Genomic DNA, 24,395 nt, shown 5'->3' with positions numbered 1-24,395 from the left:
CCGTTGCACGCACGCTGGGTGCGGAACACACAGGCACAGGTGCAGCGGCGACACACACCGCTCGCGCCGCCGAGCACCCGCCCACCCCCAGGTCCGGCACGCGCGCCTCCAGGCCACGAGGCAGCGGAGAGCGCGCGCGCGCGCCCGAGCGGCGGGGAGGGGAGAGGAGGCGGCGGCCTGTGCGCTGATTGGCTACTCTGCGCCGGGTTCCCCGCCCGCCCTGTGTGCGAGCGCGAGAGTTGGAGGGGGCGGGGATTGGTTGCTATGGGACTGACGTCAAAGAGTGTCGGGGACGGGAGCGGAGAGACACGGAAAAGGTCAAACTAAAGGCGAGCCGGAGAGGCGGCCGGAGTGGCGGGGGGCCGGGAGCGGGGCTCGACCCGGCCGCCCCACGGCTCTCAGGGCGGTCCCCGGGCAGACGGGACGGGCCGGGCCCGGCGCAGCCCCGCTCCGCTGGCGGGAGGAGCCGGAGCCCCCATCCCGTCACAGGTAGGGGCGGCTCGAGAGCCCTACACCGCGGGCCGGCGGCTCGCGGGGGAGCGGGCAAGGGCCTCGCCTTGGGCACGGGCCGGGGGGGGCAAGGATCGCTGCCCCCCCCCGTACAGGGCATTGGGGCCAGGCGGGCTCCCCCTTCCCTCACATTGTCCTGGGGCCCCGCACTGTGGGGCTCTCTGCTGGGGGGAGGGGAAAGACCTCTCCCCCCCCCCCCCAGTGGGTCCTGTGTTGGGGAAGGGGGTGGTGTGGGAAGGGTCTTTCTCCCCTCCCCTCCCCTTGGCTCTGTACTGGGGAAGGGATCAGCCTGGGAAGGACCTTTCTCCTCCCCCACTCATTTGCCCCGAATTGGGGAAGGGGGTGGAATGGGAAGGACCTCTCTTCTCTCCCCTCCCCCCCATTGGCCCTTGTATTGTGGGGGAGGTAGCATGAGAAGAACTGCTTTTTCTCCCCCCCCCCCCGTTGCTCCGGGGGGGGGCATCAGGGGAAGGACCTCTCTTCCCTTCCTCTCCCCACCTCTTTGCCCTGGCTCTGATGCCCCTATCAAAGTGGGGGTGAGCAGAATGAAGAAATGAGGCTACCCACTGACTGCTCCATCCTCCTGAGAACTAGATTCTCAAGCAGGATGGGCTGTCCAATAGCGCTTATCCTATTACCCAAAGATACTGATGTTGGAAGTGGGAAGCTATGGCCCTGAAGGGCAAGATTGTGGGATGGGGCATAAGCAGCATTCTCCACTCAAGGTGCCACTCATGGAGCCTTCAGGAAGCAGATGCTAGGGTTAAATTGTAGTCTTGCCACAAATGAGGATTCTGGGGTAAAGGATCAAAATGCAGGATTTGTGGCACAAACCATGCACTTCAAAAGAGTGAGTTACCAGGACCATCAGCCAGCAGAGGAAGTAGTTGGTCCAGACACTCTAACCCACAGGAGGATTAGACCTGAGGCAAAACACTAGATTGCATGTGAAATCACAAACTGTAAGTATACAGGCGGACAGATATTGTTTAGAGAGGAGGGATAGGTCCTGTATTTAGGGCGCTAGCCTGGGATATAGGAGATCAGGGTTCAACTTCCTGCTCTGCCACAGAGTTCCTGTGTGACCTTGTACAAATCACATAGTCTCTTTGTGCCTCTGTTCTCCCTCTGTAAATTAGGGATAATATTTCTATAACCTGACAGGTGAATGCGAATAAATATGTTAATGATTGACTTGCTTACCTACTCTGGTAATGGTAGATTACTTATTTGTACTGCAGTCATGCTTCCAGGAAATCTGTGCCAAGTGAAAAATTCTCATGTAGAGGATGGATTTGAAAAGAGACAACACTCCTGTTTAGTCCTAATCTGTTCCATTGTACTATTTGCAAGGTGCTTTCTTTGAGTATTTAAGGTACCAAAACTTCAGTATGGGCTTTTTGCTTTTTGCTGTATTTGCGCAGAATAGAGCAAATCTTTGTTTCACGATTAGAGGAGCAGAGTGGACATATTTTTTTAAAAGTGCATCTATCTAAATAGGCACATGTCTGAAATGAGTGAGAAATGTCAACCTTTCTGTTATGGGAGAGAAGTACCCTGATGTACTTGATATGCTCAAGAATGCATCTTTGCAATCAGTTTGCAACTTATCACAGTACAGTTTTTGTTTTTGCCAAAGCATTGACTGAATGCCACCTGAGTCTGCCTGCCAGTACTTTTGCAGGAAAGTAATAAGGAAGGCTGATGACAGGAAGTTCCCAGACCTGGTAATGAAGTGTAAATAATATTTCAACTTCAAGGAACACTTTCACCTCTCAGCTGACTGATTTATGTAACTGGTGTGATATTGCTTTTTTTTTTTTTTAATTATCAAGCGGCTTAAAGTCTCCGTAGACACAAACTCAGTAGTTTCCTGGAGTGAATTTGACTACGAGTAATTTTTTTTTTTAAGTTTTACTATAATTCTGGTTTTCAGATTCCATTTGGCAAGCAGTTTTCCTTCTATTTCTGGCTTTTATGGTAAGGTGCAAGCATATACCTTGTACAGGGCAAAAAAGAGGATTTATTTGACAACATCTAGGTTTTCTCCAGTAATTTGAACTACAAAGCATCACTTTTAAAGTTTTTAATATGTAATTGGCATAGTCCGTTTTAATGTTTAGACGTCCCCGCATGGAAACTGCTAGATATGTGGAGGGTAAGGGATGGACATGTCCAAAAGGGCACAGTAAAATTACAAAAAGAAGGGAGCTGTTTGCCTTTCTTGTAACAAAACAAGGTACATTTAATTTTAATCTTTAACATTCAGGAGCCCTGAAAATACAAAGAACCCAGTTTCATAACTACCCCGGGCATCTTTAATTTGTGCAAGCAGCATTTAGTCAGCAGGTCACTCTAGGGTAGGATCTGATGAGAAACAGTCAAATGAAAAAGAGTCCCATTCAATTACATCATGTAATGGCAGACAGCTAAAAAGTGACAATTTTTTTAAGTGCTTATATACAAATGCTAGAAGTCTAAATAATAAGATGTGTGAATTAAAGTGCTTCGTGTTAAATGAGGATATTGATATACTAGGTATCACAGAAACTTGGTGGAATGAGGGTAATCAATGGGACACAATAAAACCAGGGTACACAATATATCAGAAGGACAGAACAGGTCATGCTGGGGGTGGAGTGGCACTATATGTGAAAGATAGCGTAGAATCCAATGAAGTAAAGATCTTAAATGAACCAAACAGTACCATAGAATCTCTATGGATCGTAATTCCATGCTTGAATAATAAGAATATAGCAGGAGGGATATACTACCGACCATCTGACCAGGATGGTGATAGTGACTGAAATGCTCAGGGAGATTAGAGAGGCTATAAAAATAAAATAAAATACAGTAATAATGGGGGATTTCAACTCTCCTCATGTTGACTGGGTACATATCACCTCAGGAAGGGGATGCTGAGATAAAGTTTCTTGACACCTTAAATGACTACTTCTTGGAGCCCACAAGAGGAGAGTCAATTCCTGATTTAGTCCTAAGTGGAGCACAGGATCAGGTCCAAAAGTGAATATAGCTGGACCGCTTGGTAATAGTGACCATAATATAATTAAATTCAACATCCCTGTGGTGGGGAAAACTCCACAGCGGCCCAACACTGTAGCGTTTAATTTCAGAAAGGGAACTACACAAAAATAAGGAGGTTAGTGAAACAGAAATTAAAAGGTACAGTACCAAAAGTAAAATCCCTGCAAGCTGGGTGGAAACTTTGTAAAGACATCATAATAGAGGCTTAACTTAAATGTATATTCCCATTTAAAAAACATAGTAAGAGAACTAAAAAAGTAAGCACATCAGAAGCAGGAAGCCTGCTAAACAAGCAGTGGGGCCACTGGATGATCGAGATGCTAAAGGAGCACTCAAGGATGATAAGGCCATTACTGATAAACAAAATGAATTCTTTGCATCGGTCTTCACAGCTGAGAATGTGAGAGCGATTCCCAAACCTGAGCCATTCTTTTTAGGTGACAAATCTGAGCAACTGTCCCAGACTGAAGTATCATTAGAGAGGTTTTGGAACAAATTGATAAACTAAACAGTAATAAGTCACCAGGACCAGATGGTATTCACCCAGGAGTTCTGAAGGAACTCAAATGTGAAATTGCGAAACTACTAACAGGTTACAAACCACTATCTTTTAAATCAGCGTCTCTACCAGATGGCTGGAGGATAGCTAACGTGACACCACTTTTTAAAAAGGGCTCCAGAGGTGATCCTGGCAATTACAGGCCGGTAAGCCTGACTTCAGTACCGGGGAAACTGGTTGAAGCTATAGTAAAGAACAAAATTGTCAGACCCATAGATGAACGTAATTTGTTGGGAAAGAGTCAACATATTTTTTTCGTGAGGCACAAGTTCCCTTTTACAATCTGCTAGAATTTTTTGAGGGAATCAACGAGGATCAATCAGTGGACAAGGCGGATCTAGTGGATATAGTGTACTTAGATTTTCAGAAAGTCTTTGACAAGGTCCCTCACCAAAGGCTCTTAAGCAAAGTAAGCTGTCATGAGATAAGAGGGAAGGTCCTCTCATGGATTGGTAATTGGTTAAAAGATAGGAAACAAAGGGTAGGAACAAATGGTCAGCTCTCAGAATGGAGAGAGGCAAATATTGTTGTCCCCCAGGGGTCTGTACTGGGGCCAGTGCTGTTCAACATATTCATAAATGATCTGGAAAAAGGTAAACAGTGAGATGGCAAAATTTGCAGATGGTACAAAACTACACAAGATAGCTAAGTCCGAAGCAGACCGAAGAGCTACAAAAGGATCTCACAAAACTGAGTGACTGGGCAACAAAATGTCAGATGAAATTCAATGTTGATAAATGCAACATTGGAGAATATAATCCAAACTATGCATATAAAATGATGGGGTCTAAATTAGCTGTTACTACTCAAGGAAGAGATCTTGGAATCATTGTGGACTCAATGTGCAGCAGCTGTCAAAAAAACGAACAATGTTGGGAATAATTAAGAAAGGGATAGATTATAAAACAGAAAATATCCTATTGCCTCTCTATAATCCATGGTACGCCCACATCTTGAATACTGCATGCAGACGTGGTTGCCCCATCTCAAGAAAAGATGCATTGGAATTGGAAAAGGTTCAGAAAAGGGCAACAAAAATGATTAGGGGTATGGAACAGCATCTGTATGAGGAGAGATTAATAAGACTGGGACTTTCAGCTTGGAAAAGATAGAGGTCTGTAAAATCATGACTAGTGTGGAGAAAATAAATAAGGAAGAATCCTAATGAAACAATGAAATGGTGAGGTTTGTTACTCTTTAACAACTGTTCACCATTGGATTGGAGAAATTTATATTATTTTTATCTTGGCATATGGAAAGTCAGTGCTGCCAAAACATATATGGGAGTGACATCTGCATTTCCTTGAGTCGTTTGTGTCTAATGGTTCAGGTAATGACTTGTGTGCTACTTGAATATTCATGTAAAGTGTACTTTACATCGCATCCTGCAACTCACACACAGAAACACACACAAAACTTTTAGGCCTTGGAAGTCAGTGGTAATAAGTTATTAGTCCTCTACTATGTCAAATATCTACACACAAATTTGCTACTAATATTCTAAGGGTATGCTCAAACTTTACATGGCTCGTTTAGATAAGTAACTTGGAGTACAACACAATTAGTTCTCCAGGTACTATCCAATAATGGACAATGCTCCTACATCACTTTACGTCAGGTGCTGGATGTGGAGATAGATCAGAGGTGGGCAAAGTACAGTGGGCCTGTGGGACCGTCCTGCCCAGCCCTTGAGCTTCTGGCTGGGGAAGCTAGCCCCTGGCCCCTCACCCACTGTCTCCCCTTCTCCACAGCCATGCCGCCGCATGGGCAGCGCTGTGAGCGGTGTGGCTATGTGCTCCTGCAGGGCAGCGTGTCTGGCTCCAGCCGGGCAGCACCATGGCCACACATGCTGCTATGAGTGGCTTAGTAAGGGGGCAGGGAGCGGGTGGGTTGGATTAAGTGGCAGGGGGTCCCAGAAGGAAGTTCTTCTTCACACAGTGCACAGTCAACCCGTGGAACTTCTTGCCTGAGGAGGTTGTGAAGGCTAGGACTATAACAGGATTTAAAAGAGAACTAGATAAATTCGTGGAGGTTAAGTCCATTAATGGCTATTAGCCAGGATGGGTAAGAAATGGTGTCCCTAGCCTCTGTTTTTCAGAGGGTGGAGATGGATGGCAGGAGAGAGATCACTTGATCATTACCTGTTAGGTTCACTCCGTCTGGGGCACCTGGCATTGGTCACTGTCAGCAGACAGGATACTGGGCTGGATGGACCTTTGGTCTGACCCAGTATGGCCATTCTTATGTTCTTACATTCTTATCTGGGCCCAAAACGGAATTCTGCCTTTAAATAAACTGGTGCTGTGACCTTGTTCTGTGGTCAGTGTTCAGTCATGCATAAGGGAGATACTATCTTCTTTTCATAGTTAAGGTTGAAATTAATCTTCCATTATTAAATGCCTTTTTTAAAAAAAATCCTTCTGCGTTCCTACTCACTAAATCTGTTTTCCTGAAACTTTACTGGCAGGAATTTTGTCAGAATGTAATGTTTCTGGATATCTTTAAGTAAATTGGGCATGTTGTTTGGGAGATAAGAGTAAGAAGATGGACTGATGGAATAACTTTTTGTTTTGTTTGTTTGTTTTTTCCAAGCTGTTGTGGAGCTAACAGACGCCAAGCTTATCTCAATTGATTAGACTCTTCCTGTTGGTATGCATACTTCCACCTTTTCATGTTCTCTGTATGTATAAATATCTCCTGTCTGTGTGTTCCATTCTATGCATCCGAAGAAGTGCGCTGTAGCTCACGAAAGCTTATGCTGAAATAAATTTGTTAGTCTCTAAGGTGCCACAAGTACTCCTGTTCTTCAAGCTTATCTGTTGCTGTTGAAGAGGGCATGTGCCTTTGTTTGGTTCTGTGGTGGGATTCGGCAGAATTATCTAATTATTCAAGTCTTTTCTCATACCTGATGAGGCCTGATAAGCATTTCTAAAAAAAAATCCACAGTTCTAGAAGAGGAATAGCATGTAAGGAACCATATGCAGAGGAGAGGGTATGTTTGGAGGGAGAGTGAGAAGCGAATGCCATTTTGGGAAATGAATAGTAGTGCTGGTCGGCGAAGAAGCAGAGGCCTATTTAGTCTTTAAGGCGATGTCTACACTACAGACCTTACAGTGGCACAGCTCTCTCTTGGCAGCATAATTAAACCATCCCCAACAAGCGGCATTAGCTATGTCATCAGGAGAGTCTCTCCTGCAGGTATAACACTGTCCATACCAGCACTTCTGCTGGTGAAACTTTGTCAGTCAGGGATGTGTTTTCGCATCCCTGACTGACAAAAGTTTCACCGACAAAAGTGGTAGTGTAGACAAAAAATAGTTTCAAGTATAAACTCACATTATATACTCCCCTCTTCACATCATATATAGCTCCGTCTCCCTGTGTTGGGTGTGATAAGCAGGTTGGGTATCTGAAGAGGAGCAGGGTCCATCCTTGTGAAGTTCATAACCTAAGCAAGGACTCTTATAACTGAGCAGTTCTGACACATTTTTTAAAAACCAGGAAAATGCCCAGGCAAAACATATAAATTGGGGTTAGGATTTTAAATGTCAACCATGATTAGAGGACTAAAACACTTGAGTTCATTATTGTTTTTTCAAAATCCACAAATGTTTGTGTGGAAATTCAGAATTACGGTTATACTTTAAAAAAAAAATAAGGGAGAGAGAGAGAAAGAAAACATGGAAAATTCACATTGAAGGTCACCCAAACCATACAAATACAACAAACTTTGTATCTTCTTTAAGACAATATACAATTACCAAAAAAAGTGGGTATTTACATTTGACCACTTTTAGAACCATTGTTTGGGACTGTTTCTCCAAATGTGCAAGAACTTTCAAATGTGAAAGTGTTGCTGTAGTGTGAGATTTAGTAGAGATCCATAGCAACTATATTTGTTATAAAACTCTCCCAAATACTGAGATATTTACAGTCTTTGTTCCTGTTTAATCTTTTTGTCTGAGAATTTTTGCAATTTTGGGGGGGGAAAAATACAGTGCTTTTAATGTTTATAGATTCCAAGGCTTGATGGAACCACTGTGATAATCTATTCAGACCTCCTGTATAACACAGGCCAGAGAATTTACCTGAAAAAATTCATAGAGCAGCATATATTTTCGAAAAACATCCAATCTTGATTTTAAAATTGTCAGTGATGGAGAATCCACCACAACCCTTCATAAATTGTTTGATGGTTAATTACAGTCACTGTTAAAAAATGTACACACATTTTAGCATGGAATTTCCCTGTACAAATCAGAAATACCAGATGGAGTTTTAAGTGACTGTCATTTAGGAAATGAACATTTTAGATACTAATAAAAGGACCAGATTGGAAATACATAATGAACCCAAGAGTGTCCTTTTCAGCATATGTGAGATTTAGCTGTACCATTCTACCCTTGCTGAGAGGTGAGCGTTAAAATTCCTGTGCATCAGAGAACTGTTTACCCTCTGTGTATAGTTGGGATATATGAGTACTGTTGAAATAGAAAACTTAAATTTAAAACTATAAATTGATGTTTTGCCCTAAAGAAGCCTTAATATCAAATCTACTTACTGTCTTAAATATTTATTCTATATTTGTAAAAATCTCATGTGGCAAATTGTCCTCTCTTGCAAATAGAGTCAGTGTTGGAAGCAATGACTGGAGTGCTCCAGGGATCTGTTTCACAACCAAGTTTGTTCACTGTATGTCTCAGTGACCTGGAAGAAGGAATGTGCAGTAAGGTGATAAAAATTTGCTCAGGAGATGACACAAACTCTGCTCTTGTCTGAGGCAGAAAGGGGGAGGAGTGGGCAGATGGCAGTCAGTACAAAAGAGGTGAGTAATCAAATTCTTAACTAGAAGCCTGAGCGAAATGTTTCGTGCATTCTGTTTGAGACATTTTAAGTACAAAACGTATGAAAATGGAATGCATCTAAATATACATTTTATAAAACAGTCAGGTGGTAGAAACCTTGAGCAGGTATGGAGGCAGAACGGCTGGAGCTGCATGAACTGAAGGGCAGGAGAATCCTAGTTGCCAGCCCCTATCATCACCCCCAAGGGTGCACCTGTGGAGATAGGAACCTCCCAACCCCTCTGTGAGGCAAGAGCAGATGGAACCAGTTGGACTGAAAGACATTTTTTTTTAATTTATCAAATCTTCAGATTACACAGACATAGTTATGTGTTTGGTGTGGTGCATGGGTTTTTTTTAATATATCCGTCTCAGTGGGGTGGGTCAGATGGAGTACAGGCCTGTAATCTGGGACATCGGTGAGAGAACAGAGTGGCTGGGGCACCTGAATAATCCAATGAGGGAGAAGGTGGAAGGGCACAGTTTATTTAAAAAAAAAAAAAGTATTAAGACATGCACCTCTGAAACCTTGCTTGTATGTTGTCTACTTTTCTTTGCCCATATTGTCTAGTTAGATTGAAAGCTCTTTGGAGCAGGGCCTGTCTTAAACAATATGCACATACAGTGCCTGGCCCAATCTCTGTGGCTCCTGGGCAGTACTGGAATACAAATGCTAAATGCAAAGACGGTTCTGTGACTGGGCTGGGTGCAAATAACTTCGTGTCCTCTTAATACTTAATATTAATTACTAGGGTCCCTAAATAAAGGCATGAAGTATAACAGAAGTTACCCAGATTCTTTTTGGTCTAGAGGTCACACTAAAAAATTGGACATACTACTTTTAATATAAAAGGATATTGTACTAAGAGCAAGCTGAGTGACCCTGTTGATGCCATAGTTAACTTTTTTGAACAGTTATAAATTATAAGAGTAAAAGTGAGGATTAGAAAGATATTAAAAGAAAACAAAATATTCACAAGGAGTGTCCTAGATACTATTGCTGCATGTTGAGGGCTCTTCTGAGGCATATTGAATCCTACAGGAAAAAGAAAGCTAAGGTGTACTTACTACAAGCTGTTTGATCTGGAGTCAAACACAAGAACAAGGGGGCATAAATTAAAGCTGAAGAACAGCTTGACATTGCAAGAATTCAGACACATAGCCATATGTAAGAATAAGTCAAAGTGCAAAATGGAGCAACTGGTGTATAATAAAGAATTAGACACCTATTTAGATAACAAAAAAAGATAGTGGGTTAACACTCGTATATAATATATTAAAGTACTATATGGGCCATAGTGGACTTTCTTCATCCAGCCACTTCCTTGTTTCTATTGGCTGATACAGTGCAATCCAGCCAAGTACAAGGTCTGCAAGTGTCACTAAAGAGTTTGTTTCAGAAGATCCAAGGCTTGTGTCCTTATTTTCTCACAATAGTTTAGTTTTCATAGCAAGTTAAACATAATTTAAATTACATTTGCTACTGTCATGTATTGAGCAATTACTAGGTAGAAGGTTACTGTATCTGCCATAAAACTTAAAAAGGTAACTTTATCTCTCAGTTAATTCAGAATTGCATTTGTTATTTCAGGGATCGCTGAGCACCATTTTTGTTTCCATTAAATTAGTCTTAGCTGTTGGTGTCAAACATATTTCAGTCAATTTAATATTAGAGTGGCAAGTGTATACCTTATGCTGACAGGATTTCTTTAGAACTTGCTCTTGATTGGGCAAGTATTTAGGGCATCTCTTGTGTACAAGTATAGTATTGCAACTAGCTGCAAATAGTTGCAACTTGTGGTAATGTATTACACATGTGACCACTGATGTTCAATGAAATAACTAGATCAGAAAGTTCACAGTGACTTAACTGACAGTTGATATATTTGAACAAATGAGTTATTTTCTTCAAGGTTGCCTCTGCATTTTACAGTTTTCGACACTGTCAGGGTTCCCTCCCCACTCTGGGGTACAGATGGGGGGGATCCACATGAAAGACACCTTTTAAGCTTATTTTTACCAGCTTAGGTTAAAAACTTCCCCAAGGCACAAATCCTTTCCTTGTCCTTGGATGGTATTGCTGCCACCACCAAGTGATTTAGACAAAAATTCAGGAAAAGGGTCACTTGGAGTCCCTTGTTCCCCAAAATATTCCCCCCAAACTCCTTCACCGCCTTTCCTGGGGAGGCTTGAGAATAATATACTAACCAATTGGTTACAGTGTGAGCACAGACCAAACCCCTTGGTTTTTAGGACACTGAAAATCAATCAGGTTCTTAAAAGAATAATTTTATTTAAAGAAAAAGTAAAAGAATCACACCTGCAAAAATCAGGATGGAAGGTAACTTTACAGGGTAATAAAAAGATTTAAAACACAGAGGATTCCCCTCTAGGCTCAGCTTCAGAGTTACAAAAACAGGAATAAAACTCCCTCTTAGCATAGGGAAAATTCACAAGCTAAAACAAAAGATAATCTAACAGTGGTTCCCAAACTTGTTCTGCCACTTGTGCAGGGAAAGCCCCTGGTGGGCCAGGCTGTTTTGTTTACCTGCTGTATCCGCAGGTTCGGCCGATCGTGGCTCTCAGTGGCTGAGGTTCGCTGCTCCAGGCCAATGGGAGCTGCTGGAAGCGGCAGCCAGTATGTCCCTTGGCCCACACCGCTTCCAGCAGCTCCCATTAGCCTGGAGCAGCGAACCGCAGCCACTGGGAGCCGCGATGGGCCGAACCTGCGGACGCGGCAGGTAAACAAACCAGCCTGCCAGGGGCTTTCCCCGCATATGTGGCAGAACAAGTTTGGGAACCACTGATCTAACGCATTTCCTTGCCCTTTACTTACAGTTTTTGTAATCTTAGATTAATCATTTCAGGTATGGTTTCAGGACATGTTTTACCTGCCTGGTCTATCTGTCCGTCCAGAGAGGGAACAAACAAAGAGAGCACAAACAACCCCCCCTCCCCTCAAGATTTGGAAGTATCTTCTTTCCTTATTGGTCCTTTTGGTCAGGTGCCAACGAAGTTATTTGAGCTTCTTAAGCCCTTACAGGTAAGGATTCAGTACAGCTGCTTAGGAGGGATTTTATGCTACCTTTAGCTGTATGTTTGACACCCACTCACCATTGGTCATTGGGAACCTCTAGAAAAGCAATGCCCATTTTGACTGTAAAGAGTGCACTGCGCTTTTTTGCAGCACAAAATCTTCAGAGCAGGTGTTTAAAGAAGCCATGTGGTTCCCAACAGCTTCAGTTCCTTCTTTTCCACAGCTGTCATCCATGTCCGGAGGTGTGGTGCAGCCTCCATGTCCAGAGGTGTTTGTTTTGGTTTTGTTACGAAACATTTCCCTATTTTTTTTTTATTGGTAATAAATTTTAGTGGAGTTTAGGTAGCTTTAAAGCTTTTACTTAGTTTTGGTGCCATTTCACAGCTACATTCCCATACTGGTACCTCTTTCCTTCTGGGATATTGTCTGAGCTGGACCCAAAAGATCCAGAGAAATAGGGCACATTTAAGAGGTATGTTTGTGCCTCTCGTTCTTCCTGGACTTAAACATACATGCCACCTGCCTGTTTGTGCTGTAATGCAGGCTATTTACTGAACAGAAGTTCAGCATATTGAATATCTCTGTCTTGAGCCCTTAAAGGGAAAGTACATTGTTCCAGTCCTTCCTCCTGATGGAAGCTTTGTAAGCCTGACTCTCTGACCCAACCCCAAATGATGTTCACACTTCCTTTAATGCACAGAGTGGGATTTGATTTTCTTCACAATGAGAAGATTGAAGCCTGCAGTACTAGGTCAGGCACCTTCATCTGGCTTTAGATCATTAAAACATTGGGGCTCCAGCACCAATGATGCTGGCTGAGTTCTAGTCCGCTGCCTTTCTTGCAGCCCACCCTCCACCCCCTTCCAAATCCTACAGAACGTTCCAGGGAAACTTCAGAAGGTGAACATTCCAGAGCTTCATAGGATGTTAGTCCCTTTTCTGCTGGCTTTACAGGGGGAAAGCTACAGGCCTCAAATAGTGCTGTCCATGCTCAAAACCTGAATCGGCTATGAAGACATCAGGCTGATCTCTTTACCAAAGTGGCTTATGATATTTTGTTCATTTAAAATATGGGGCTCTCCTTTTCCCCCTTCTGACTTTCTATTAACCTCCATTAATTGAAAACTGTTTTCAATGTATCTAATCATTGCTATTATGGCAACTAGCCACAATAGGGAAATGCTAATATTTTCTGAGGATAGGGGATCTTCGGCCTGGACATGGGTATCTCAGCCTGTACTGTTCTTTGACTTTAGAATCACAATTATGACTGGTTTTCATTTTTTGAATGTGGTGACAAATTGAATTGTCTTAACACGCACACCAGGTGGCTAGGGAACTACTAAGCCTATTGCTCGGGTAAAAGGCAGTGTATGCCCAATAATAACTAACAGCAATGAAACCTCAGAAGGAGAAATTTAGCTGCTGGGAATATATGTATGCAGGCATCCCTTAGTTCTCACAGAACCACAACTTTCAGTTTGCACTTTTTAGCATAGGAGCCTGTTACAAAGTCAGAAGTAAGAAGTAGTTATAGTTGCTTTCTCTTTTTATACACTAAGGGATGGATTCCAGCCTGTACTAGCATATCTGATAACATCAGCTCTGGTGATTTTATCAAATCATTGCTTCTTACTACCAATCTGAATTTGATTATCAGATCTTTATTTACACAACTGGAGTTTTTATTGTTCTGTATCTTACAATAAAGTCTACTTTACTTTCGAATAATAAAATAAAATCATGCTTTACCATATAAAACACTGAGGACTCTGTTAATCATTAATTCTTAACAGGATATTAATTTTCAGTATAAAAGGGAGTGTTTTGAAGTGAGCTACTTTGTAGGAAAAAATAAACACAATTTTCTCTCATAGCTGGTACCGAAAGCACTAATGTGCTTTGGCAGAAATTTGCTTAATAGATTTAGGCAGCTAGAATATCTTAATTTGGCCCCAACCATAAATAACTTTTTTTAATGTTAATCGCTGAATTGTTCAATTTCCTTCTGTGTCTTTGCCTGGCTTGCTTTTCTTCTTTCTCTTTGTCTGTGCATCCTCCTCTCTTAGAAAAGAACCCCATAAATACCTTTTTGAGAATTTTTTTTTTTAAATCTATACTGCCTTACTCTTTGTTTACTTATACTTGTCCAAAGCAGTTATAAAGGGCTTCCAAATCATTTTATGCCCACTCTGCAACCTTGTTGGCTACATATACCTGTGGTAAGCATTGGTGACTGAAACTGAACATCCTGTATAGATTTAAAGATACAAAACAGTATGCAAATACCAAGTATTATTACTAATAACCCTGAATTTTCTCAAAAGATCATTGTTCTAAGTTTTAGAAAGAGAATACTTCATTTCTCAAACTGCCTCATTTGGGTAGCACTCTAGATATTAAACAAATTGAAAGGACTAATGTGGGAAGGTGCTGCATAAGTCTACCTCTTGGTGGACTTCATTGATTCAGTTTGTCCTCATGCGTAGCATTGGCTATATTTTCACATATTTGCTGTTAGAGTTTACATTTTGAAAGTACTAGCATGTTGAAGTTTAATTATGAACAAAAACACACTCAATGAAAATGTATGGAAACTGTTAAAAGTTGGTTTACTGCCTTCTTCCAACTCCTCTCCTCATGTGGTGGGTTTTTAGTGTTTTTATTTTTATTTATTTATTTAAACATTAAGAGCCCAGTTAAACTGTTATTGAAGTCAGTGGAAAGATTCCAATGGACTTGCATAGTAGTTGAATCATGTCCTTATTTTTTTGTATATAAAACAATTGTTAAAAGACCTTTTAAGATTGCAAAATGCAATTTAAAAGTTAGGAAATGCTAGGATTAAGGTTGCCTATCTAACCTTAATTTAGCCCCCTTGTGCATATGCATCATCATACAGTCTTTAATTATGTGGTCACATGCTGGTTTTTTCCACAGGACCCTTGCCTCATTCAGTGCACAAGGTGTGGAGGGTGCATGTATTCAGTAACTTTCTTGTTTAGTGTGGAGGTGAAGGGGCCCTATGTCTCTCTTACTATGTATTATCTAAAGCCTAAAGTGAATATAGATTAATTTCTTCATGGGCTTTTTTATGACACTGTGTACGGTAGCATTTGAGTGCTTTGTAAACATAAGTGAGTTTTACATCACAGGGTATTCTGATGTAAAGTGGAATTATTATTCTGTTTTATGGAGCAGGAACTGAAGCATAAAGAGTGAGGTCAAAATTGACAGAAGTGTCTGTTAATTTTGGATGCCTTATTTGAGACTTTGAGTTACTAGAGAGGATTCTTTCCCAGGTGTCTGGCTGTTGGGTCTTGCCAAAATGCTCAGGGTCCAACTGACTGCCATTTCTGGGATTGGGAAGGAATTTTCCCCTGGGTGAGATTGGCAGAGACCCTGGGTTTTTTTGCCTTCCTCAGCAGTATGGGGTATGGGTCACATGGAGGTTTAATCTCGTGTAAATGATGGATTCTCGGTAACTTGAAGTCTTTAAATCCTGATTTGGGGACTTCTGTACTAGACCCATAACCTCTGGCTGAGCTACTGAAGTGGGTGGGTGAGGTTCTATGGTCTGCAATGTGCAGGAGGTCAGACTAGATCAGGTGTGGGCAAACTACGGCCTGGGGGCCATATCCAGCCCTTCAGACCTTTAAATCCGGCCCTTGAGCTACCTCCAGGGAGCGGGGTCTGGAGCTTGCTCTGCTCTGTGCAGCTCCTGGAAGCAGAGATATATTCCTCCTCCGGCTCCTACACGTAGGGGCAGCTAGGGTGCTCACAGCCAATGGGAGCTGCAGAGGTGGTGCCTGCAGATGGGGCAGCGCACAGAGCTGCCTGGCCGGCGCCTCCACATAGGAGCTGGATGGGGAATATGCTGCTGCTTCTGGGAGTTGCTTGAGGTAAGCAGGGTTTTGGAGCTGTGCTCCGGCTCCGCTCCAGCTCCAGGCAAAAACCTGCAGCTCCACTGCTCCAGAGCTGCTCCGCGCTCCTGCTCACGGCTCCACTCCAAAGCCCTGGAGGTAAGCACCACTTGGAGCCTGCACCTCTGATCCCCTCTCGTTCCCCAACCCCCTGCCCCAGGCCTGATATCCCTCCTGCCCCCTCGGTGCAAGCCCAGAGCACCCTCCTGCACCCCCAACCCCTCATCTCCAACCCCTGGAGCCCTCACCCCCTCCCACACCCCGACCCCCAATTTTGTGAGCATTCATGGCCCGCCATACAATTTCCATACCCAGATGTGGCTCTTTGGCCAAAAAGTTTGCTCACCCCTGGACTAGATGATCATAATGGTCCCTTCTGGCCTTAAAGTCTATGAAGCTTTCTCTCTCTCTCCCTCTCCCCCCCCACACCTCCCGATTACCCTCCAGAGTCCAGAGCACATGCAAATGACATGGAATTCAATGGAAGTTGCAAGTGTCCAGCACTATTTAGAAAACCAGGCCCTTTACACAGCATTTGAAATTTTCCACACTGTTTTCAAAAGCATACATTTGGATCTGCACTAAGAGTTATTTCAAATCTAGTGACTTCCCCCATCATTGTATAATAGAGACAGCTTACCACCATGCTAGGCCTGGTGTTCCGTTTACTTGAGCACTCTAACATCCTGCTGCACTGCTTAGATTTTTCTCTGTGCAGTTGGCAGACATGTTCTCAGAGTATTTTAACCTTATGTGCAACTGGTATGGGTGCCCTTTTGAGGATACTCTAGCAACCAAAGATATTTTGGACCGGAGAGGACTTTTTTCTCTGTGAAAAACCCATGTAAACTACATGTATGTATATGTGTGGAGTTTAAATTGTAAATAAAACTCTTCCAGCAGCCTAGCACTTCTGAATAAACCCCAGTAATAAATAAACATTTGGATGACATAAGAAAATAATAAGTAATAAACCACATTTTCAGAGTGTCTTTGTAACTCTCATTTGTCGTCTTGCTGTGTCACATCACACCTTAACAGTCAAGGTTTTAGGCTTGGTACTGTGTTTGCTTTAAAAGTTGGGAAATAACAGGGCTTCCCTTTCAAACTAAGCCCTCAAACTGGAAAACATTTAAAGAAAAATGCCATCATTTTTCTAATTTGAGTCCTCTCAACTTGTAGCAAAAATAATGGTATTTCTTCTATAACACTGTAGTTAACATAATGCTAAAATGTACCCAGCAGCTGGCATTTGACATCTGGTAAGACAGAGTGAAATGGGTTATTTATATTTTGGCAGTAGCTTGGCACTCCAGTCAAGTCGATTCTATGATTCTAAGTCCAGGATCTCCTCATCGTAGTTGCTATACAGACACACACAATCCCTGTCTGACGAGTTCACAACGTAAGGCTCCAGTCCTCCAAAGCTGCTCAATGTGGGTGGACCTTTGTGCCCCTCCGGACCAGCTTGCAAGATCGGGGCCTAAGGTGACCAGTAACCTACAAAGAGAGACAAACGTACTGGGATTCTAATATTTCATTTTGTTATGATAGCTATATATGGTGGCAATATCTTCATTCTTCCCCTCTCCAGCCATTTAATAAATAGGTGATTTCTTATAGTTGTCATAGCAATTCAGGATTGCGTTTTAGTAGCACCTGCAGCACAAGTGCTGTCCAGACTCCTTTTCCTAATGGGTTACAATTTCACGGCTATTGCTCCTTCCCTACTGAGGCTCAGAATATATCTCTTGACGCTTGAACTTGAATCCTGCTTACTTCACCCTAGACTCTAGTAAGCATGTCTCCCTCCTGTCAGAAGCAGTAGAATGTTTCTGAAACAGATTGTGTTAACTCCATAATCTGTTCTAGAATACAATGTTTGTCAACATAAAGTAACAGCAATTCAGAGCAATACATGCATTTTGTAAGATCTTGCTTATGTAAATGACTAAAACTGTGTGACTAGTTGCTTTACTTGGTTGACTATGGGCTATGTGTGGGGAGGAGGGGGAATGCAGGGCTTTAGCAGACCAAGGGTGAAGTCATCTGGGGTTCCAATTCAAGTAGTTGGAGAGATTTCCAGCCCAAGTTGCGAGGAGCAGTAGTAGTAGTTACAGAGTAACACCGGATAGCTACAGATCTTGCTGTCTTACATGATAGCAACCAACAAGAGCAACCCATAACAGAAACTTGTACAGATACAGCTTAGCTAATTTGAAATGTATGCAGTTTTTGTTTTAAAACAGAGCTTTTTTAAAAAAGGAATTAAACCAAGTCATTTCTAACATCAGCAAAGCTCTGCAGTCAGGCTATGATAGCAAGTAGCACGTGTGTACAGTGAATGGATCTTCTTATCTGTCAGCTCTTTTTAATTTTTTCTACCAGTAGGAGAAATATGGAAATTGAGCTATATTATGAAAAATAAGTATGTTTAGACCTAAAGACTATAGTCTGTTTTAAACATAGGGCTCTTTTGTATGTTGTTCTAGAATCAGGTTGTTTTTTTCCCCTCGCAAGCAACATGCCTTGCATACTGTATGTGCCATCAGTTTTCATAGTTATGGTAGTTTACATGGCACAGAAACAACATTTTTCTCTATGTGAATTATTCTGTTTATACACATCCAAGTCTTCTGAAAATACGTTTCCATAGAAATGCTGGCATAAAATAGCAATAAACAGAAGAGTTGTACGTATGAATATTCCTTTGTGAAAGAGCAGTATGGGTAGTTTATAAGCCAATTTGCTTGGTTTTAGATTAATTATGGGCATGGGGGAATTCTGCAACTTATCTGAACTCAACAGGCTCAGGCATGTGACTCTTATTTTCTCTTTAGTTTTATTTTTTAAGCATAGTTAAAATTTGAACACTCAGAAGGACTGTGTTTTAACAGCTAGTATCAATGGGGAAGCTGTTCCAAAGAGTTTTATTTATTAGGGGAGGGAAAGGACTATGCTACTCAATCACTAAAGGCTTATTTTTGCCAAAAGTGTCTAACTTCTTCAGTATAAAGAAACAGGATGACTGTTTAAACAGGACCTTTGTCCTCAATTTCAAAACACTGAAGGGGTTAATGAAATAAAAACTCTGTTCTGACTTTATGTGGTTTTGTAAAGCTGTCTGTCCTTTTTTTTATAATGTCAGGGTTGGAAGGGACCTCAGGAGGTCATCATGTCCAACCCCCTGCTCAAAGCAGGACTAATCCTCGGACAGATTTTTGCCCTAGATCCCTAAATGGCCCCCTTATGGATTGAACTCTCAACTCCGGGTTTAGTAGGCCAATGCTTAAACCACTGAGCTATGGAGAACTTGGGGGTGAGAGTTTTCACTCTTACATTGCTGAGAAATTTAACTAAACTGGATTTTTAGTTATTACAATGTGGTGTTTTCATTTTAGGGCATCCTGTGTGCTGAATCATATTCCTTCCAGCTCCCTCTGGTTGTCAGTGGACAACCCCAGCTTGACATTTTTCCGCATCTTCCATTGACTTCCATCAGCAACACAACAAAGTACTCCTGCCCATACTGTCAGCTTGCTAATGTTAGTGGACCATCCAGATATCTAGAATCATGCAGGAAAAGGTAAGTGTCAGAACCCTGTAGTCCTGACTTTTCCCAGGTTTGTGTGTGGCCTATTCTAGCCTATTTTACTGCACCTGCTGGTGATTCGCTTCACAGTTGTACAGCAGGATGGGCTAGCGACTCCTATCACCATCCAGACAGTGGACAATAAATCTGAATGTAATGTAAGAAGTTGGTGATGGAGAAAAGTGTCCCAAATGTGGCCTGGTTCCAAAGCCTCTGCAGCAGGTTCTGTTTGCACCCACTGCCTTTTAAGGTAAGGGAAGTTTTCCTGAAGACCGGTGCATTTGCTTACTTCTCCTAGTCTCACTATTCGTACCTCCTTTAGTGATTCCCTCCATCTTTAGTGCTTATCGAGGGTCACGATCAGTCCTCAAAGATACCTTTAATTTCCTTTTTTTTTTTTTAAAGAAGCAGCTGTGGCAGTTGCCCATGTTAAGAGAAGAAGGGGAAGGGTGAGGGTACAAATCAGAGGAAACCAACGCATCCTCAATATAGAGTGGAGATACCTCATTCAGCGGTCGTAATGTCATCATTACCGTGGATTGTTATTTGGGATAACTCTTGGTTAAGTCTTTCCAGGGTCCAACCAAATTAAACAATGTGCTTCTTCAGTCCTCCTCTTCCATCAGGAATGAAACATCCCTTTCCTTCTCCCACCCCCATACAGGAACTACAGGTGAATACCCAGAACTTGTGATGCCAGATGTGATGCACAGTCTTTCCATCCCTCGTGTTCCTGTGGAACCATTCTCTCCACCCTTCCACCCACAGTTTGGCAGGATGGAGATCAATAGAGGTGCCTACTTAAAATCAAAGGACAGCAGATACTCAGCTGGCAAATGTCCAGTATTTAAGCTTGAGGGAGAAATTAAATATTTCTCATAATGGAAGTATCCACTGGCCATCCCTGTATATTCAACTTTTCATGATAAACCTAAGTAGATATTGCACTGTTTAATTCTTATCTTACTTTCTGTAATGTGGTTAATATTTCTACCATGTTTATGTAGTTTCAGCTGCAGGGAAACCCTTTTCTAGGGTCATAGTACAATGCTTCAGTTTTCCAGCTGGAAGAACCTGAATTTAAAAACAAAATCTAAATATAAACTCATGTGAACTGGGCAGGCCTAAACCAGCACTGATACCCAGATAAATGGATGTCTCCACTCAGAGAAACAAAATTACAGATACGGAAACTTAAAAAAAGACTGTAGCTAAAGCATCACTTTGAATTTTAGGACTTTAAACTGGAGGATGGGAACCCTCTGCTTGAGTTGAACTAATTTTTCATAAGTCTGATTCGTTATTGTACATTCATTATTATGGTAGATGGATATTTTTTGCACAGCTTTAAAACAGATGATCCTCAGTTAACCTTTTCCCCATGTCATGGATGTGTTTTAGGCTCAGCAGTTCTCTATCTTAATTTCAAGTCCATAAATATTGTATTGATGTTTCTGAGTGAGAATTAGAAGTGATGACAACTTGGGTTAGATTTCACCAACCTCTTTAAGTACCTGTAGATCTTTCCAGTTTACAATTAATAAATGCTGTAGAGAGGGAGTCTAACTGTTACTGGCAGATTGGGACTACCCAATATAATTCATTTCTTTATTGAGAGAAATTAATTCCAAAACATTTGCAAGTTATCATGCTGTTTACAAAGTTCTCCTGTATCAGCATGATTTTTCCTCGTTTACCTTGTAATAAACTCACTTAATGCCCCAATCCTGCCTTGCTGCAGTTGGATCCATCTGGATGTACCCTGGGCATGCATAGAGCCCCCACTGACTTACTAGAATTAATATCCTGGGACCTCTGAGATGAGATGGATGGAGCAGAAATGCACAAATTGCAAAAGAGAAAATCCATCTTTTAAAGTGCATCTCTTAAGGTAGATCTCCAGCATTGTAAGGCTTTACTGTTTTTCAGGGGGAGGACAGATAGAGCCATGGCTTCACCCTCTCTCATGTGCCAGATAACAACTGAGCTGGCATGGAGGGGGATTTAATCTGATCTACTAGATTACTTACTCCTCTTGGCATTCCCCTTTTCCCACCAAAGCAAGGAGTGAACCAGGGAGGGTAAGACAGCAAGTATTTCTTCTCTGTTCTGGTCTTACTCAGGGCAGACTGTAAACTTATGCCCTTAGCCTATGTAAATGTACAAAGTTGCACAGGCAAAGGGTTGGCTGGGTTGAAGCCCCTTTGAAAATTTGGTCTCTAAGGTGTCAGAAATCAGGGCCTGCAGCAGAACCTGTCTCAGGGCAACCTAATGAGTGCAGCTGGCCTGCAGTAGGCTGTCTAATTGGCTACACTGCCTGACTTGTTGGAAGAGTCAGCAGACCAGCTCTTAAGCCCAGCTGCAGTTCAGTGGCTGCTCACAGCATTCACCCGTGGCTGTGATAGCTTCTGCCTCACCTCACTCCAAGTAATTCAGCTTTTACTCTTGACTCTAATTCCTGACTTCTGATTCCAGCTTTGGCCTCTGACTGCTATTCCTGGCTACTGATTCCTGCTCAACCACTTGGTGTGACTGCCCGTGCCCCGGTCTCTGACGTTAGGAACATAGGTTTTCTGTTGGATAACATAATCTTTTTTGTCTTCTATATCTGATCTTTAGTTCTGCTTAGTGTCCATTCTGAAACCTTGTTTTCATCTAACAGCTGTTTCTCTGACAAATTGGTATTTGTGTTGTCTTCTGTCTTCATTTCAGTGATCATATCCTTAACTCCTAACTTCATTGTGTTCATAACTTCCTATTTATTCCTTTCCACTTGTTATTAAAATACCAGACTTTTGTCTCACCCTCATCTCTCCAGAGTAGACAATATTAGGTTCAGTAGATTCTTCTGGGACACTATGCCAGGAATGCAGGAACCTAAATGAATCCTTGACTGTTTACATTCTTATCGCTTCCAAACAGCCTATGACTCCTGGAATCTTTTTCTGATTAACTATTTCAGTAACATTCTTGGAACCTGCTAGTGTCCCCATGCTCAATAATTTGTCTCAAGTTTGAGTTGTATCCTTTGTTTCCCATACAAAATTTAGTAGTGCATATATGCATTCTGTAGGCAAACCAAGGCCTCAGTCCAGCCAGTGAGCTCTGCTTGTGCTTATTGCTGGTGTGTGTGCATACGCACATGCACACAGAAAAACCCATTGCAGGATGAGGGGCTAACAGTGAATTAGAAGGGGAAGCTAGGGTGCATGAACAAATAAAAAAAAAAATCATGCTGCATTTTGCTGCCTGTTTGTTTTTGTTTTTTAATAGTACATGGACATGACCTGCTGTATGCACGTGTGACAGTAGCATGCATATATCTGGAGTATTATATATTTAAACAATACGATCTAATGGACTAAGCACTGCACTAGAAGTCACAGCTCTAGCAGTCTGCTCCTGGTTCTGACAGATTATCAGACCTGGAGCAGGTCACTTAATTCCATTTTTGCAGATCTGAGAAACTAAGACAGAAGTTAAGATACTAGTCTCAAAACTGTTTGTGCAATGTTTTGATTCAGTAAGGCACTTTTAAGTATTTATCTGTAAACCACCTTAAGACGTGGGTGATGAATAAGTAATACTTTTTTCTGTCAAAGGCACTTATTCTCTCTGAGGGCTAAGCCCGTAACAAGTTCGAGGCTTTAAAAAGAAGCTGCAATTTGTTATCCAAGAACAAATATAGTCTGAAAAATTTTAAGTGACGTGAATCACTAATTTTTCATGCTTGGATACTTCAAACAGCTTGATAGATTTTTATCAAACATTCCACACCAACCAAGTCATACTTAGGCTGGAAATAGGCACAAGAAACTCAAGCCTAAGGGAATTTTTTTCTCAAAAGTTGAAGTGCTGGTAAATAAGGGTTTATGATTAAAAAGTGCTTTTTCAACCATAACTGCAGCATCACGGTACAGTAATTGATTCAAGTTTAAGTACTTCAGTCATTTTTTGGAAGATAATTGAATATTTGCTTTGTGTTCCATGAAGTAATTGTTAATTATGAGAACATGGAAATTCTTAAAATTGGGAAGAGTCTACTAGTAGAACATAAGATGCTTATGGTTTTATTTATTTCTCTTCTCTACTTTTCATGCTTATTACTTAGCCCTGCATATTGTTTGCACCCTCTTCTTTCTCTATAAAGTTACCTAGTTCTAGCAGTGCTTTAACTTTTTTCCTGCCACAGCTCTTGCCCTCTCTGGGCATTTGCTTGATCACCATAATTTCCTCTAAATTGTTTCTTCTTGTTTTAAGATTTTAACTTCTAGTGAGAATTTTTAAATGCTGCTAAAAAAGAGGAAAAAACCTTACTGAAGTTATACAAAATTACTTAAGCCTTTGCCTTTTACCAGTTTAATTTACTGCAATACATTTGTTTTCAAAGCCAGCTTTGTCCTTATAAAAATAGGTGGACAGTAACCATTTACCATATGGTAATGTTTCTCTGTGTTTTTTTTGTTTGTTTTGTTAATCTGCTTTTGTTTTTAGTCTAATATCTACTTTGCAGATGAACTTCAAGTACAATGTTTCAGAGTTTGTTTGTGCAAAACTCTTAATTTCTCTCCTGATCAGTAAGTTTGAGTCTCATTTTAGTTTTAGTACACGTTTGTCTTTCTGGGTTTTAGCAACCAGACTTCTCTCAAGTTTTTGTTTGCATAAAGCTTCTGTTGCTCAGCTATTTGACTCCTTTGAAACACCTTGGCTGTTACAACAAAGTAATTGACTCCCTTTGCAGTTATATCTGTGCGATAGCAGTTATCTTTCAAATCAATGGCTGGATATAGTAGTGATCATGCTTAACTCAGGAGTTCTTTTTTCAGTATAGAAACTGATTTTTTTCAAACATATAGCATGTAAATGACAAATTAAGCTCTCCTGC

At 41.6% G+C, this 24,395-nt stretch overlaps 1 long non-coding RNA gene across 2 annotated transcripts; it reads left to right on the top strand.

Annotated features, from left to right (window-relative positions):
• The first annotated feature begins 271 nt into the window (after window positions 1–271).
• LOC120397856 lies at window positions 272–22,750 on the top strand. 2 transcript variants are annotated; one of them, XR_005594038.1, is made up of 6 exons: window positions 272–489; window positions 6,707–6,763; window positions 8,742–8,939; window positions 11,826–12,001; window positions 19,320–19,504; window positions 20,175–22,750. It is a non-coding gene; the product is annotated as an uncharacterized LOC120397856 (long non-coding RNA). The 2 variants fall into 2 exon arrangements; XR_005594037.1 differs by lacking the exon at window positions 11,826–12,001 and having other exon boundaries at window positions 278–489.
• Window positions 22,751–24,395: the final 1,645 nt, after the last annotated feature.

This window comes from Mauremys reevesii, linkage group 2 (assembly GCF_016161935.1).
Source record: "Mauremys reevesii isolate NIE-2019 linkage group 2, ASM1616193v1, whole genome shotgun sequence".
Classification (NCBI taxonomy): domain Eukaryota; kingdom Metazoa; phylum Chordata; order Testudines; family Geoemydidae; genus Mauremys; species Mauremys reevesii.
The sequence above is the reverse complement of the archived record's forward strand: the minus strand, read 5'-3'. Positions and strand labels throughout refer to the sequence as shown.